A 19,023-nucleotide genomic window follows, 5' to 3' on the forward strand; every position below is an offset into this window, starting at 1 on the left:
TGTTATTTGTAGTTTCACCTGGCTTGTTCTAATAAAACTGAGATCAAAGAAATATGGTATCTGAAGTGATTTGGACAAGAAGGTTTAACTATATGTCCTTGAGACAGAACAGTTTTTTTTAAATGGATCAAAGCCCTATTTTTCGTCTGTTAAACAAAATGCATCGGATGACAAGCTGACATACAACTGACAAATCGTCAGTTTTTGTATGAGAAATTGGCTTCAGGAAATGTAAAATCTGATGTAAAACTGATGTAGCTCAAATTAACTTAACAGAACGCCCATGTGAAAGGACAGTTAGGCTCCTTTCACAAATGTGGACTGTCCCTTTCATCAGTTCAGTCATATTTTTTCAAAGAAAAAACTAATGACGTTTACATCAGTTTTTCAACATGTCATTCATTTTTCATCTACTTTTACAGTGCTTTGAAAAAGTATTCACACCCCTTGAAATTTTCCACATTTTGTCATGTTACAACCAAAAACATCAATTTATTTTATTGTGATTTTATGTGATAGACCAACACAAAGTGGCACATAATTGTGAAATGGAAGGAAAAAAATAAATGGTTTTCAAAAGTTTTTACAAATAAATATCTGAAAAGTGTGGCGTGCATTTGTATTCAGCCCCCATGATTCAATACTTTGTAGAACCATCATTCGCTGCAATTACAGCTGCAAGTCTTTTTGGGGATGTCTCTCCCAGCTTTCTGGACTTTGACTGGGCCTTTTAACACATGAATATGCTTTGATCTAAACCATTCCATTGTAGCTCTGACTTTATGTTTAGCGTCGTTGTCCTGCTGGAAGGTGAACCTCCGCCCCCAGTCTAACTGGTTTTCTGATTAGATTGCCCTGTAATTGGCTCCATCCATCTTGCCATCAACTCTGACCAGCTTCCCCCTGCTGAAGAAAAGCATCCCCACAATATGATGCTGCCACCACCACGTTTCACGGTGGGGATGGTGTGTTCAGGGTGATGTGCAGTGTTAGTTTTCCACCACACATAATATTTTACTTTTAGACCAATAAGTTAAATTTCGGTCCCATCTGACCAGAGCACCTTCTTCTACATGTTTACTGGGTCCTCCACATGGCTTCTCGCAAACTGCAAATGGGAGTTCCTATAACTTTCTTTCAACAATGGCTTTCTTCTTGACACTCTTCCATAAAGGCCAGCTTTGTGCAATAGTTGTCCTGTGGACAGATTCTCCCACCTAAGCTGTTGATCGCTTCAGCTCCTCCAGAGTTACCATGGGCCTCTTGGTTGTCTCTCTGGTTAATGCTTTTCTTACCCGGCCTGTCAGTTTAGGTGGTCAGCCATGTCTTAGTAGGTTTGCAGTTGTCCCATACTCTTTCCATATTCGGATGATGGGTTGAATAATGCTCTGTGAGATGTTCAAAGCTTGGGATTTTTTTTTATAACCTAACCCTGCTTTAAACTTCTCCACAACTTTATCTCTGACCTGCCTGGTGTGTTCCTTGGCCTCCATGATGATGTTTGTTCACTAAGGTTCTCTAACAAACCTCTGAGGTGCTTCACAGAACAGCTGTATTTATACTGAGATTAAATTGTACACAGGTAAACTCTATTTACTAATTAGGTGACTTCTGAAGGCAATTGTTTCCACTATATTTTAGTTAGGGATATCAGAGTAAAGGGAGCTGAATACAAATGCACGCCACGCTTTTCAGATATTCGTTTGTAAAAAAAATTGAATATCATTTGTCATGTTCCTTTCACTTCACAATTATATGCCACTCTGTGTTGGTCTATCACATAAAATCCCACTAAAATGCATTTATATTTTTGGTTGTAATATGACAAAATGTGGAAATTTCAAGGAGTATGAATACTTTTTAAAGGCACTCTACATCTGACTGCTAGAGTCCTTAACCACTTGAGTCCTGGAGCCATTTTTTCCATGCAAAATGGTGCGTTTGTTCTTTTACATACATTTTTCGTCTGATCCGTTTTTTTAATAGAAGAAAAATAGAACTTTGATCCGTTCCAAAAAGTGGATGTTGATGGATGTGGATGTAAACGGATATAAATGTTTGTGTGTTTAGGTAACATTTGCCGGTCCTGAATAGCTGAAGCAGTGTTCCAGAAGTTGGTATCAGGAGTGGAAAATAGACCTCGCAGCCACATCTACTTATGAAATAGGAAACTTGCCTGATTATTGGGGCCAGAGCTGTATGAGGAAGCACTGTGTTTCCATGAATCACATAGCCAGGCAGGTCACAAAGAAATTCATTCATGTCCTATGATTATATTTTATGCATGTGTAGCGCCCTGCTACTAATGAGCAGACGCTATTATTTTTGTAAATTTAACCACTTCTTGCCCATGGCCATCATATAACGTCCTGGACTTTCAGTGGGAATATCTGAATGATAGCAGCCACAGGCATCATTCAGATATCTTTGTTTTCAGCCGGCAATACACCATAAGAACGATCATAGCGGCAGTTCTGCCGATTGATCGTTCTTACAGGCGACGGGAGGGGACATTCCCCCCCTGCCGCCGCCATCCGGTGCTTCTCCGGGCTCTCCCGTGCCATCGGGGACCTGGAGAAAGAATCGTCCGGCACCGGATGATGACGATAGAGATTTCTGGTGACCAGATAGATGGTCACCAGTCAACTCTAAGACCGTTGGTGGCCTGGGCGCGACGTTATGATGTCACGCCCGGGTTCCTGGAAGTAAACAAAGCCGCGATCGCGGCTGTCAGCATGGGATATGTGAATTTTTTTTCACGATCTGATGCTTTCCAGCCTGGAGGAGAGATGTGGGGTCTTATTGACCCCACATCTCTCCATAAAGAGGACCTGTCATGAATGATTCCAATTACAAGGGATGTTTACGTTTTTTATTCCAAAAGTGATCAGAAAAAAAATATTGTAAGAATAAAGTAAAAATAAAAAAATAAAGTAAAATAAAAAATAAAATAAAATATTTTTTTTAAAAATGCCCCTGTCCCCATTAGCTCGCGTTCAGAAGCGAACGCACACCTTAGTCCTGCCCACATATGTAAACGCCATTCAAACTACACATGTGAGGTATCGCCACATGCGTTAGAGTGCAAATAACAATTCTAGCTCTAGACTTCCTCTGTAACTCTCAAGATGTAACCTGTAAAAAAATTTTAAGTGTCGCCTATGGAATTTTTTAAGTACTGAAGCTTGGCGTCATTCCATGAGTTTGTGCAATTTTAAAGCGTGACATGTTAGTTATCTATTTACTCAGCGTAACATCATATTACACATTCCCCAAAAAATGCGTTTGAAATTTTTTTGCGCAAATACTGTGTGAGATAAAAAGTTACAATGACTGCCATTTTATTCCCTAGGGTGTCTGCTAAAAAAAATATACAATATTTGGGGGTTCTGAGTAATTTTCTAGCAAGCAAATTATGATTTTTACGTGTAGGAGAGGAGTGCCAGAATAGGCCCTATATTGAAGTGGTTAAGTTTGTCTGAAGCTGCAGTTTGGCTCAGACTAATTATGTCAAAGTTCTGGTTTCTGTACCAGTTCAGCTGGGTTGTGCTAGTTTCCACTTGGCCATGGGTGTCGCTGTCACCACCGGTAAGTGTTGGAAACGCAACAGGCTGAATGCATTGGGTACCCCTTTTACTCAGAAATAGCCCGGTGGGAGTGGTTCATCTGTAAGGTAAGGTAAGGTTACTTAAGGTGCCATATTTTTGGGGTTCGTTTATCCCAACCTCTGGCCTGAGGTGTGTGCTGTCTTTTCTCTATGTCTCGTTGCCGGCTGGCCCGAGGCTTTACAACTGAAAGCGTGGGCTCAAAAGTCTTGGGGCCTACCAATCCACAGGTGGTCCTGTGCTGTCTTGCCTGAGAAGAGAAGCCAAGTGACTGGAGGATCCAGGGGAGGACTTTTTCAGGAGAGGACCGAGAAACAAGGCTGGTATCTCTGGAAGAGCCTGGAAACTCAGTTGGAGGATGCATCCCAGGTAACCTACCAAACAGTATCGCCGGATCGGCTAAAAGAAACTGGTACTGTGTGACAGCTCTATAACTTTACAACACGTTGCATGGTTGTGCTTTCCTGTGGCAGAGGATTGCACAAGGATTCCATTGAATTGACAAGTCTGTGGCAGAGAATTTGTTCGAGCATCTCATCGGCTGCTAGGTCAGTGAGAGAGGCCTATCTGGTGGTTGCTAGATCCAGCCTGTGGAAGTTGTTTGTCCTCTGGATCAAGAAAATGCACAACTTCATGTTCTTTTAAATAAATCTTTGGAAAAAGGACTAAGTGTCGGAGCTAACATTCTTTAATCGACTCTACAACGGGACCCCAAAGACGGACACAGTGAGCAGGTGAGGTAACGGTAAGCCCAAAAGAAAGCCTACAGTTCCTTCGTGGTCTGTGCTACACATAGATGAAAGTAATCTAAGGAAATTGAAAGCTCCCATTAAGAGATTCTGCAGCCCTATGTTGAGGATGTTGTGACAGGCTCGGTTTATACTTACCTTCGGTAAGCACACACACAAAGGGATGAGGACTTGGTGGATTGGTGCAGGAATAACAGTTAAAGATTCAGGAAATTTGACCCTGCTTTTATCAGAAGTTAACCACAGCAGCTACTAGTGTTTTTGCCAGTCTATCCTTTGGAACATTCTATTGGTGGATGGGTTAATTATACCATTATCTATATATACACTATATATACACTGATGTATAGTGGGTTGCTGGACACTTTAGTGGACAGATTTGCTTCTAAATATTATTATATGAGAGCTCAATTTTTCTCATTTTTCGCACTATATGTGATGATAGCATTTGTGTGAATGTCTTTTATCTGTATGAAGCGCTGTTAATGCTTGTGATTTTTAGATTAGAGCATAATTTAATATTGACTGTGAATTTTATAATAGCGGCTCTGAGTGCATAAAAACTGGTTTTCCATTTTGAGTGCTAGGTTCAGGAGTACATAGTATTTCTGAAATTTGTTTGTGGATGTAAATGGATGATCATCAGCTTACATCTGTTTTTCCATAGAGGTGCATTGATGTCCGTTTATTATCTGTAAACGGAAGGATGAAAAACAGACAAATGGAATGCCCGTGTAGGGTTCTGCTTTTTTGATCTAGGAATGGAACCATTTCATGCAAAAGTTAAAAGAAACATGGATATCAGTAAAGAAATGATGGTGCCATACACCTTACACTAGCAGGAAAGTTGAGATGAGCTACTGGAGAATCAACATCCCACTAAAACAGTGGTTCTCAACTCCTGTCCTCAGGACCCACTAACAGGCCAGATTTTAAGTATTACCTTGGGGAGATGCAAACTAGAATACAGCAATCACTGAGGAGGAAATCATAGCACCTGTGATGTATTTCAGTTATCTTGCAAACCTGACCTGTTAGTGGGTCATGAGGACAGGAGTTGAGAGCCACTGAACTAAAAACACCAAAAGAGGCGTTGAAGACATGATATTAGGTAACGGAAACTGTGTTACATTTCTTAAGATTCCAAAATTGGAAACTGGAAGCAAATTTGTAAAATAAGCAAAAATACAATTACTCTAAAAACTGTGTTTTTCTTTACACTTTCACATCAGCAACCATGGCGAACTGGTTTAGAGTCCAAAGGACCCCTAAAACCAGGAAAGTAGCAACCACCTACTTGTCTTCTGTTGGGGGCATGCAGCTTGCACATAAGCACCATTTCTTTAGGATAAGTATCCCCATTTTTTGGGGACCCCAACTTAAATGAAATGTGTACTGGCATCAGCATGACAGGGGCTGCAGGCTGCTGCCCACTTGTGACAGCGATATCTGTCTGCATGCCTGTCCTGCTGTCATGTTATAAAGAATGCTTATATTAACCCTCCTAGGCATAAACTGTATAAAACCACAGTTTTACTGTAAAAGTGAGATTTCAGAGCTGTCTATGTTTGTCTTGTTCAGATTCTCCAAATAAGGAACATTCATTCACTAATGCTTAAAAATCAGGTCCCTAAGATTGACAGCTCAATGGTTAACTAAAGGAGTGCATACAGCAGGACATAAAATGATGCTGCTAATTGTGACGTAGTGGTGAATACAGAAATTGAGTTGAAACCATTGGACTTCCCTTTTTGGTCTACAAGGTGTGACAATTTTATTTTCTGAATGGACTGAAAAAAAAAAACCTGTACACTAGCGTCTGTTGTCATCTTCAAAGTAGTCCTCTTGTGAAGCGATGCGCTTTTCTAGACGACTGTGCCACTACTGGAAATATTTCTGGAATTAATTTTCGAGCGCTGAGCAGTATCTTTATTGTGGTGCACTGGATGTCCGGAATGTCATCAAATCTGTTCTTTTAAGGCATTTTTTAATTTTGGAAACAGACAAAAGTCGCAGAGTGTTAAGGCAGGGGAATAAGGTGGTTGGGCAAGTTGTGGAATGGTCTCCTGGGCCACTAACTCGTGAACACTTACTGCATCATGTGCAAGAGGATTGTCGTGGTGGAGAATCCACTTGTCAGGCCAGAGTTCTGGTCTTTTTCTCCAAACAGATTCCTGTAACCTTTTAATTTTCCACATTTACACCTGTCCATTGCGTCTTTGGCTGCCCAATTCCCCAATTCTTGCACCATAGTGGACATTTTCTTGTCCCATCCTTAAAGTGATATTAAAGTCTTGTTTTTTTTTGTTTAAAAATAACAAACATGTCATAATTACCTGCTCTGTGCTGTGTTTTTTTCGCACAGAGCAGCCCAGATGCTCCTCTTCTCGGGTCCCTCGCTAGCGCTATTGGCACCTCCTTCATAGCACATGTTAATGAAACTCAGTGCTTTAGCTATGTAAAAGTCATTAACTTTGGGTTTACATCTACTTTAATGTTTGTTAAAGTGGGCCTTGCACTAACATTCAGGATAAACCTAATATATCAGGGTCTTCCATCCTATAATAAGTAATGCTGAGTAAAAAAAACGGCAGAGAAAAATTAGTATTTATACCCCAATCGATCTGTCAAGATCCTGGGGGATGCTGAGTAGGGATGGACGAACTGTTCCCCCGGCGGTCGGTTCGCGGCAAATTTTGCGTGTTCGCGATTCGCCCAATCGGCGGACTATTGCCACTGTTCGCCCGGCGGACATATGTTTTTACAGTGTGAAAGAACTTTGACCCATAATGACACATCCATCATGGGGTAAAGGACAGCCAATTGAGACATTTCAGCACATGGACAATTGGACATTCCCCCTACCTTATAAATAGACCTGATCTGGTGGCCATTTTACATTCTGTCTTATATCAGTTTAGGGACAGGATTCTGTGTGGAGCAGGGAAAGACTGTAGTGACACAATTCGCTAGCTATTAGGTCCACAAAAGTCCTTTTAAGGACTGGTATAGGTGTAGTACAGTATATAGGGTTCAGTGTACTGTTGTGCTGGTGATTGCAGCAGCCTGTCTTTTGTCAGTGTAGGGAGGGACAGGACGCTGTGTGCAGCAGGGACAGTCAGTTTAATCACTAGCTATTACTATTAGGTTCACAAAAGGTCCTTTTAAGGACTGGTATAGGTGTACAGTATATAGGGTTCTGGTGCACTGCTGTGCTGGTGATTGCTGAGTGCACTGCTGACTGATTCTGCAGCTGTCTTTTGTCAGTGTAGGGACAGGATGCTGTGTGGAGCAGGGAGAGTCAGTTTAATCACTAGCTATTACTATTAGGTCCACAAAGGTCCTTTTAAGGACTGGTATAGGTGTACAGTATATAGGGTTGTACAAGTATAATATACTTTCTTCCAAATATAGAAAGAATATTATACTTGACTGCTGCCCGATTTTGCAGCTGTCTTTTATCAGTGTAGGGACTGAGGTACAGTCTGCAAATCACTAGCTACTAGGTCCACAAAGGTCCTTGTAAGGACTGGTATAGGTGTACAATATATAGGGTTGTGGTGCATTGCTGCTGACTGCTGCCCTATTCTGCAATAGTCCTTTATCAGTGTAGGGACACTGTCCGCTGCTGACAATAGTGTTGCCATCTGCAATCTTTGCAGTCAACGCATAAGTCGGGGTAAGCCCAACACTCACCTAGGGACGACCGCCTTAAGAAGGCACATGAGCTGCCAGCACCGAGCCCAGTGGGAGCAACGGAACACACAAAGCCACACTCCAGGCTCTCACCGTCCAGCCTCGTCTTCTACTTCTCCTTCTCCTCTCTCCTCACAATTGTCCTCCACTCCACCTTCCATCACGCCAAGCTCACATTTTTCTGCAAAAAGGCAGGATTCTGTGGGCCAAACGTAAGCGTAAGCATAAAAAATGATGACGCTGGATAACCCTCTTGCCCAACGGTTGACTGCTGCCAGCCCGCTAACTACTGCCATATAAACTGGTGGACTCGGAGGCCTTTCGAAAATTTGTGGCCATTGGAACACCACAATGAAAGGTCCCAGGAAGGAAGTATTTCTCACAGAAGGGCATCCCAGAGCTATATGGCCATGTTCAGCGGCAAGTGAATGTATCTCTGGCACACAGTGTCGGTGCCAAGATACATCTGACCACAGACACGTGGTCTAGCAAACACAGGCAGGGAAGGTATATCACTTTTACTGCCCATTGGATGAACCTTCTGATGGCAGTCAAGCATATAACTCGTGGCACCCGTGTTGATTTGGTTTTACCGCCACGGATTGCATGCAGGCCTGGCTCTTCTTCTTCTCCTCCTACTCCATCCTCCTCCCTATCCTCCTCGGCTGACTCCTCCTTTTCCGCTGCTAGCGTCTCTTCCGCTGCACCGCCCAAGCTCCCCAGAACCTATTCAACATGCCAGGTGAGATGTTGCCATGCTGTGATGCGTCTGTTGTGCCTGGAAGCCAAAAGTCACACTGGCCCTGCACTCCTTTCAGCTTTGCGTTCACAGGCAGATCAGTGGCTAACACCACTCAATTTCACAGTTGGTAAAGTGGTGTGTGACAATGGTGCCAATCTGCTTAGCGCATTGAAACAGGACAAAATTACGCACGTGCCATGCATGGCACACGTCTTAAACTTGGTCGTGCAGCTATTGGTTGTCAAATACCCTGGGGTCCAGGACATCTTGCGGCAGGCAAGGTAAATCTCGGCCCATTTCAGATCTTACACGGCCATGGCTCGCCTTGCTGACATGCAGCGGCGACACAATCTGCCGGTCAGACCGTGCCAGTGGCTGCTAATGCGTGATGAATGCAGACTTCTGCGACCATTTTATGAGATCACCAAACTGGTCAGTTGCAGCCATGGCGCCATCAGTGACATGGTACCTTATGCCTTCTTTATGGAGCGTGCATTGCGTCGTGTCATTGATCAAGCCGTGGAGGAGCGGGAAGATGAGGAAGTCGCAATGCTGGATGAATTCCCAGGGGGGGCTACTTTATCCGAGACAAGTCAACAACAGGAGTCTGAAGAGAAATCAGAGGAGGATGGTGCGGATGAGGAGGAGCAAGAATAGCATGCTTTAAACCTTTCTGGGATCCCTGTTGTTGTCCATGGATGGAGAGAGGAGAACGAGGAGGACGACATTATCCTGGATGATGAGCAGGAGCCAGGCCAGCACACTGCTTCCAGTTTAGTGCAAATGGGGGCCTTCATGCTCCAATGTTTTAACAGGGACCCCCGTATAAAAAGCAAAAGGGTCAAGGACCAGTACTGGGTGGCAACGTACTTAGACCCCGGTACAAACACAAAATGACGGAAATGTTACCACCGTCACAGAGGGCTGTCAGAATGGAGCACTTCCAGGCCTTGCTTTGAGAAATGCTGCATTCTGCTTTTGCATGCGCTGGCAGAGGAGGAATTCCCACTCCCAGAAAAAGAGTTGCGGGTACCAATCCAACAGCGCCTGCAAGAAGAGGCTGGTTTGAAGATGTGTTGGTGATTTCTTATATGAGGTCATTCTTTCAGCCGACCCATCGACAGGTGTCATCCGGATCCAGCATGGAACACCTAGACCGACAGGTGTCCGACTACATCGGGTTAACGGCCGGTGTGAATGCTCTGAGGAGTGATGAACCCCTGGACTACTGGGTGGGCAGGCTTGACCTCTGGCCAGAGCTTGCCCAATTTGCAATGGAACTGTTGGCTTGCCCCTCATCCAGTGTCCTGTCCGAAAGGACATTCAGCGCAGCAGGGGGGGATCGTGACCGATAAGCGCACTCGCCTAGCTCACGACAGTGTTGACTACCTCACATTTCTAAAAATGAATGAGGCATGGATCTCGGAGGAATTCAACACATGTGACCAGTAGACCATATATATCTCTATAAACGATTTATTTAATTGAGCACACAGACCTTTTTTCTACATTTGGCTCACTTCCTCACTTCCAAAAAAAGCACACCTTACTATATGCCCGTACCCTCCTGTTTGAAGAGGTTGAGCGGTGTCTCTATATCACGGTGCTGCTGTCAGTGCTCTCTATCACGGTGCTGGTGTAAATGCACTCTATCACGGTGCTGGTGTCAGTGCTCTCACGGTGCTGGTGTCAGTGCACTCTATCACGGTGCTGATGTCAGTGCTCTCTATCACGGTGCTGGTGTCAGTGCTCTCTATCACGGTGCTGGTGTCAGTGCTCTCTATCACGGTGCTGGTGTCAGTGCTCTCTATCACGGTGCTGGTGTCAGTGCTCTCTATCACGGTGCTGGTGTCAGTGCTCTCCATCACGGTGCTGGTGTCAGTGCTCTCTATCACGGTGCTGGTGTCAGTGCTCTCTATCACGGTGCTGGTGTCAGTGCACCCTATCATGGTGCTGGTGTCAGTGCACCATATCACGGTGCTGGTGTCAGTGCACTCTATCACGGTGCTGGTGTCAGTGCTCTATATCACGGTGCTGGTGTCAGTGCTCTCTATCACGGTGCTGGTGTCAGTGCACTCTATCACGGTGTTGGTGTCAGTGCTCTATATCACGGTGCTGGTGTCAGTGCACTCTATCACGGTGCTGGTGTCAGTGTGCTCTATATCACGGTGCTGGTGTCAGTGCTCTCTATCACGGTGCTGGTGTCAGTGCTCTCTATCTCGGTGCTGGTGTCAGTGCTCTCTATCACGGTGCTGGTGTCAGTGCTCTCTATCACGGTGCTGGTGTCAGTGCTCTCTATCACGGTGCTGGTGTCAGTGCACCCTATCATGGTGCTGGTGTCAGTGCACCATATCATGGTGCTGGTGTCAGTGCACCATATCACCGTGCTGGTGTCAGTGTGCTCTATATCACGGTGCTGGTGTCAGTGCACTCTATCACGGTGCTGGTGTCAGTGCTCTCTATCACGGTGCTGGTGTCAGTGCACTCTATCACGGTGTTGGTGTCAGTGCTCTATATCACGGTGCTGGTGTCAGTGCACTCTATCACGGTGCTGGTGTCAGTGTGCTCTATATCACGGTGCTGGTGTCAGTGCACTCTATCACGGTGCTGGTGTCAGTGCTCTCTATCATGGTGCTGGTGTCAGTGCTCTCTATCACGGTGCTGGTGTCAGTGCTCTCTATCACGGTGCTGGTGTCAGTGCTCTCTATCACGGTGCTGGTGTCAGTGCACTCTATCACGGTGCTGGTGTCAGTGCTCTATATCATGGTGCTGGTGTCAGTGCTCTCTATCATGGTGCTGGTGTCAGTGCTCTATATCATGGTGCTGGTGTCAGTGCACTCTATCACGGTGCTGGTGTCAGTGCACTCTATCACGGTGCTGGTGTCAGTGGTGCACTCTATCACGGTTCTGGTGTTAGTGCTCTATATCACAGTGCTGGTGATCATCTCCTGCACCCTCTTCATAGCCTATCCTGACCTTTCCTCTCCTCCATTGCCTTCATGCGCTCCTGAGTCCTGTATTGTCAAAATTTCACAGATAAAAAAAGAATGCTTGTAGTTGTCGATCTCAGATTCACTTCATACATGTGTTATGTCAGTGGCCATGTGGTGGGACTATGTGTGCACAGCTAGTAAGTATTTTGTGGCTGAAAATATGACCTGTAGGTTTTTAAAGTTCGCCTGCCATTGAAGTCAATGGGGCCCACCGCGAACTTTGCGGTTCGCAAACTTTTGGCCGCGTTCGCGAAACGTCCTGTCGCAAGTTGGTCCATCTCTAATGCTGAGTGTTCCAAATTGCACACTCCAGCACAATTCAAAAGCATCTTCCTGTGAGATTGAGAATACTCAGCATTCCCTTGGATCTTTCAGGAAAGATTGTGCAGATACTGTACCTTTGCTTGGGCAGACCTTGTTCTTTTTGTGCAAGGTCCACTTTAATAGCAAAATGTTTATGAAGCATTACATTAAGCAATGATAAAATTAAATAAAAAACGTGTACTTACAGTTTACAGTGAGCTGCGGTCAACACCCAGTCAGGTTTGATTAAACTTCCAGCACATATTGTTTTTTTCTTTTCATTCAGAGTCTCTATTAGGGCTATGTAAGGTCTGGAATGGGGGATGACGTCATCTCCATTGATAATTTTTATGTTTGCACCTATATAATAATAAAATGTAATTGTATCAAAAAGAAAGGAATATAATATTATTAGCAACAGACCCCTATGCCCATGGAGTTTGTATCTCATTCCTATTTTTATTATGGCCTTCGTTCTTGTGTGTAAGCCCACGAGAGTCGGAGCTCTTTTGAGATGAGACACTTGCAAATAATTACTGATCCCTGCTATCTCATAATACACCTTGGTTTTGAAATTGGCTGTGCTCCTCATGATCCATAGCATCTCACCTGACCCCAAAAATTGCTCTCCTATAGCTTACAGAAGCCAGTCTGTTAGCAGATGTAGTGCCCCCTTAAGTTTTGCCCCTCCTGTAGTGATGTCATGGGTAGATCTAGTGCCCATATAATACCAGCTGTGGGTGGGGCCCAAGTAACTGGGGTTTGAGAACAGTTCACCCCTGTGCAGCAACATGTAATTCAACTAGAAAAGAAAAAGTGGGGGTTGCCTTGTTGGCCAGCACCAACAAGCCGGACAGGAGAACATCTTTTTCAGAAACAAGTGGACTTGCCACCCTTCCCCCTCAACTGTGGATTTGTGGTTTGCTGCAGGGGCCTAGGATTGAGGAACTCTACGGTGAGCCAAGTATTATCAGAGGCTTATTGTAAAAGCCATGGAAGATAGCTAACCCTATAAATACTCCTCTGCACTGATTGAGCGCACTGTCAAGATGTCACCTTAAAACTGCTGGTGTTCTGCCCTATAGACTCTGTCAGTGATTCTGTAGAGCAGCCTTTTTCAACCAGGGTGCCTTGCCAAAGTGCTCAAAAATTGTCAACAAGTCAGAGGATAGATCAAGCCTGACTTTTTGTTACACAAAGTCAAAGGTTTTTATTGTGCAGCATTAAAACCTTGGGCACCACGAGGGCCAGCTAACCACCAATGACATCAGGTGCCCACAGTTGTCCTTGTTTGACCCTCTGCTCAGCAATGGGATCATTAGCTAATGGAGAGAAACTGAGGGAGAAGAGAAATGCTGAAATACTAGTCAGTACCAGTATGCAAAGGTTTATTTCCTTCGGCGGTATAAATCACCTGTAATGTTGGGTGGCTTAAAAAAAATGGCATGGGGTCCCCCCTAAATCCATACCATACCCTTATCTGAGCATGCAGCCTGGAGGTCAGAATAGAGGGGGCGCCCCCTTTCTGAGTCTCACCAGGCCACATGCCCTCAACATGGGGAGGGTGCTTTGGGGTCCCGCCAAAGCACCTGGTCCCCATGTTGATGTGCACAAGAGCCTCTTCCCAACAACCCTGGTCATTGGTTATTAGGGTCTGTGGGCAGGGGGGCTTATCAGATTCTGGAAGCCCTCTTTAACAAGGGGCCCCCCATGTGAATGGGTAAGGGTACATTGTACCCCTACCCATTCACCAAAAAGTGTCAAAAAGTAAAAACCCCAACAGACATTTTTTGACAATTCCTTTATTAAAAAAAAAAAAAAAAAAGAAAAAAAGTGTCCCGCGATGTACATACATCATCAATCATGCCGCCCGACGGACCTGGAAAGCAGAAAAAAAACTGAAAAAACGCCACCTCCATGGGAGGCCTCCCAGCGACCGCTGTCTTTTCACTGTGACAGTTGTTATATAGGCAAGAGCGAGGCCACCCGCTGACATAACCAGATGAGCCCACCCCCTCTGATGTCACATGACATCAGAAGGGGGCGGGGCACTCGGTTACATCACCGGGTGGCCCTGCCCTTGCCTATATAACAGCTTTCACAGCCAAGAGACAGCAGCTGGCGGGAGGCCTCCCAATCGAGGCAAGGCTTTTTAATTTTTTTCAGGGCTTTTTTCAGATCCGTCAGGCATTCCGTCAGGGATTGTGGTTTTTACTTTTTGGCACTTTTTTTTGGTGAATGGGTAGGGGTACAATGTACCCGATACCCATTCACATGGGCTGGGCTGGGATCTGGGGGATCCCCAAAGCACCCTTCCCTTGTTGAGGGCAAGCTGCCTGTTATGGTTCAGGACTGCTTACTCACCCCCCCCCCCTTTCCTAGCCTGCCAGGCTGCTTTCTTGAATAAGGGTCTGGTATGGATTTTGGGGGGACCCCACACCATTTTTTTTTTTACCTTTTAGCATGGAGTTCTCCTTAAAATCTATAACAGACCCAAGGGGCCTGGTATGGATTTTGGGGGGACCCCATGCTGATTTTTTTTTTACCTTTTAGCATGGAGTTCTCCTTAAAATCTATAACAGACCCAAGGGGCCTGGTATGGATTTTGGGGGGACCCCATGCTGATTTTTTTTCTTAATTCTATCATAGGGTTCCCCATAACCACTTCAATACACTGTATTATATACTCCACACTGTACTATATACCTCGCACTTTATTATATATACTACACTGACTGCACTATATACTCTGAACTGCATTATATATACTATACAGACTGCACTTCATACTCTGAACTGCATTATATATACTATAAGGACTGCACTATATACTCTGAACTACATTATATATACACTATGTGCTACACTAACTGCACTATATACTCTGAACTGTATTATATATATATATATATATATATGCTACATTAAATTGCACTATATACTTTAAACTACACTACCAGCCTAATCTCCATCTATTCACTATATACGGCTACTGTGTAAGCAGCAGCCGTATATAGTGTAGGGCGTGGACTTAGCCTCTAAGCCATGATTGGCCACAGGCACCCTGCCTGTGGCCAATCATGGCTCTCACAGCAGCATTGGCCAAAGCATGCAGGTCAGGTGCATGCTTTGGCTAATCAGCAGCCATCAATGCACTGCAATCTCACAGTACATTATGGGGTTTAATGAGCTTTAAATCTGAACTGCTTTATTATATGTTTTAAATCTTCACTAATATGTTAGCAGCAGTCAATAGCTATCAAGTGCAGTAGTGTATTCTTGCAGGGAAGTGCTGGTAGTTAGACATGTGCATTCGTTTTCATCCGAATGCATTTTCGTCCGAATTTCACCTATTTTCGTTTTCGTTTTTACAAACGATAACGAAAGCACAGAATTCAAAAAACAAAAGATCCAACATAAATAAATGCTTTATTTTCGTTTTCATTGTTACAACAGTTCGATATAGAATAGGAGATTCGACGTGACTCTGACAATAACAAGCTGTGTCTATAGAACCTGTGGTCGAATGTGCCTAACCTTACCTCTATTAGTCCAAGATTATATAGAGAAAATATTCGACAGAGAAAAAATATTTGACAGAGAGAAAAGATTCTGCAAGTTACTGTCCTAAAAAGTGTTTGGGGACCCGGGTCCTGCCCCAGGGGACATGTATCAATGCAAAAAAAAGTTTTAAAAACAGCTGTTTTTTCGGGAGCAGTGATTTTAATAATGATTAGTGAAACAATAAAAGTGTAAAATTCCTTTAAATTTTGTAAAGGGGGGGGGGGGGTGTCTATAGTATGCCTGTGAAGGGGCGCATGTTTCTGGTGCTTAGAACTGTCCCTGCACAAAGTGTCATTTATGCAGGAAAAAAAGTCATTTAAAATCACTCGCAGCTATCATGAATTGTCGGCTCCGTAATACAGAGAACACTCATTGAAAGTCATTGATAAAATAAATAAAATAAATAAAAACAAAAGCGTGGGGGTCCCCCAAATTCAATTACCAGGCCCTTCAGGTCTGGTATGGATATTAAGGGGAACCCTGCGTCAAATTAAAAAAAAAATTGACGTGGGGTTCCCCCTAAATATCCATACCAGACCCTTTATCCGAGCACGCAACCTGGCAGGACGCAGGAAAAGAGGGGGGGACGAGAGAGCGGCCCCCCTCCCTCCTGGACCATACCAGGCCACATGCCCTCAACATTGGGAGGATGCTTTGGGGGTCTGTGACCCCTCAAAGCACCTTGTCCCCATGTTAATGAGAACAAGGGCCTCATCCCCACAACCCTGGCCGGTGGTTGTGAGGGTCTGCGGGCGGGGGGCTTATCAGAATCTGGAAGCCCCCTTTAACAAGGGGACCAACAGATCCTGCCCCCCCCCTGTTTGAAAAGGTAATGGGGTACAAAAGTACCCCTACCATTTCACAAAGAAATTGTAAAAAAATGCCTAAGTCACATGATTCTGGGTTCCGGTCCAGAAGTTGTTGCTGACTCTGTGGTCCTGTTCCTCCTGACCAGCCCCCAGGGGCCCTCATGGCCTGGAGTGCAGATCCGTTCATTCCCGAGCCTCAGAACTGGCTAGGCGCAGTAACTGGAAGGAGGATTCTGAGGTGTTCCGGTGTCGTTCCAACTTTGGAGAGGCCCAGCAACTCTACATGCAACCAGGGGAGGACTCTTAAGTAGGAGAGCCACGCACAAGGCTGGCTGCTTGGTAAGAGCCTGGAAGCAGAGCTGCCATGGACATTGACTGAATCTGCGATTCTTACAGTATTACAGCTGAAAGATTCTGGTACAGTAAAAAAAGTTCCTACCTTTACCCTACCTGTTACAACTAAGTTCTTCAACCAAGTCTGTGTGAGTGACTTTGAAAGCTAGAATTACGTGTTGGCTGCTAAACGAAAGTTAAGGATTTATCCAACAGTTAAATAATCCAGTTGCGAGTGGCTAGTCCCTGGATTGTGTACACAGAGAGAGACTTTTATTGAAGTCTGCAGGTCCAAGTGCCTGAGCTAAACTTTACCCTTATGCCCTCTATTCCCAGACTGAGTTTGTTCAACCGTTTAATGCAAAATAAAAGTCCTGACAAGGAATTCAAGTGTCAGTCTCTACATTTACTGGGTCATCAACCCTGGGAACCCCAAGACAAGAACAACGAGTTACAAGCTGGAGGAGGTAATCGTTAAGCCCAGAAAAATTCAGCAGCTCCTTTGGGGGTTAGTGCTATATATACAGTACAGACCAAAAGTTTGGACACACCTTCTCAAAGAGTTTTCTTTATTTTTATGACTATGAAAATTGTAGATTCACACTGAAGGCATCAAAACTATGAATTAACACATGTGGAATTATATACTGAACAAAAAAGTGTGAAACACCTGAAAATATGTCTTATATTCTCGGTTCTTCAAAGTAGCCACCTTTTGCTTTGATTACTGCTCCGCACACTCTTGGCATTCTGTTGATGAGCTTCAAGAGGTAGTCGCCTGAAATGGTTTTCACTTCATAGGTGTGCCCTGTCAGTTATAATAAGTGGGATTTCAAGCCTTATAAATGGGGTTGGGACCATCAGTTGTGTTGTGCAGGAGGTGGATACAGTACACAGCTGATAGTCCTACTGAATAGACTGTTAGAATTTGTATTATGGCAAGAAAAAAGCAGCTAAGTAAAGAAAAACGAGTGGCCATCAATACTTTAAGAAATGAAGGTCAGTCAGTCCGAACAATTGGGAAAACTTTGAAAGTGTCCCCAAGTGCAGTGGCAAAAACCATCAAGCACTACAAAGAAACTGGCTCACATGAGGACCGCCCCAGGAAAAGAAGACCAAGAGTCACCTCTGCTGCGGACGATAAGTTCATCCGAGTCACCAGCCTCAGAAATCGCAGGTTAACAGCAGCTCAGATTAGTGAACAGGTCAATGCCACACAGAGTTCTAGCAGCAGACACATCTCTAGAACAACTGTTAAGAGGAGACTGTGTGAATCAGGCCTTCATGGTAAAATAGCTGCTAGGAAACCACCGCTGAGGACAGGCAACAAGCAGAAGAGACTTGTTTGGGCTAAAGAACACAAGGAATGGACATTAGACCAGTGGAAATCTGTGCTTTGGTCTGATGAGTCCAAGTTTGAGATCTTTGGTTCCAACCACCGTGTCTTTGTGCGACGCAGAAGAGGTGAACGGATGGACTCTGCATGCCTGGTTCCTACCGTGAAGCATGGAGGAGGAGGTGTGATGGTGTGGGGGTGCTTTGCTGGTGACACTGTTGGGGATTTATTCAAAATTGAAGGCATACTGAACCAGCATGGCTACCACAGCATCTTGCAGTGGCATGCTATTCCATCCAGTTTGTGTTTAGTTGGACCATCATTTATTTTTCAACAAAACAATGACCCCAAACACACCTCCAGGCTGTGTAAGGGCTATTTAACCAAGAAGCAGAGTGATGGGGTGCTGCACCAGATGACCTGGCCTCCACAGTCACCGGACCTGAACCCAATCGAGATGGTTTGGGGTGAGCTGGACCGCAGAGTCCAAAATGGCTAATTGGGCCTAATTCTGACATTTTCACTTAACCACTTTTGGACCGGCGCACACCGTTGTATGTTCTTACTTTAAGGACGGATATTGTTATGGCAACAGCTATCTGCCATAGCCCTGGTATCTCTGTGTTTGGCCGGCAGTCCAGTACAAGATAACCATGGTCTCCGTGGTAGATTCGCCACACGATCACTTTTATCAATGGTGGGAGAAGGCCCCCCCCCTCCCGCCACAATCTGGATCCTTCCCATGGCTGTGCATGGAGACGAGTGAGGGGAAGATGGCCATCTCCATGACACTGCAGGGCAGAAGTGACGTCAAAATGTCACTTTCGCCCATAGCTCTTAAAAGTCCATTTTTTTTATTACATATTTTTATTTTATTTTTTATTTATTATTGC

General features: G+C 44.6%; 1 pseudogene across 1 annotated transcript in view; it reads right to left on the reverse strand.

Moving 5' to 3' along the window:
- Positions 1 to 19,023, reverse strand: part of LOC143940910 (granzyme A-like) — a 67,811-nt pseudogene that overhangs the window by 30,608 nt on the left and 18,180 nt on the right. The window contains exon 2 of the transcript XR_013263953.1: positions 12,295 to 12,448. The product of XR_013263953.1 is annotated as a granzyme A-like (transcript). The remainder of the gene's footprint in view (positions 1 to 12,294; positions 12,449 to 19,023) is intronic.

This window comes from Lithobates pipiens, unplaced genomic scaffold (assembly GCF_037356315.1).
Source record: "Lithobates pipiens isolate NorthernLeopardFrog02 unplaced genomic scaffold, aLitPip1_a1.2 Scaffold_3, whole genome shotgun sequence".
Lineage (NCBI taxonomy): Eukaryota > Metazoa > Chordata > Amphibia > Anura > Ranidae > Lithobates > Lithobates pipiens.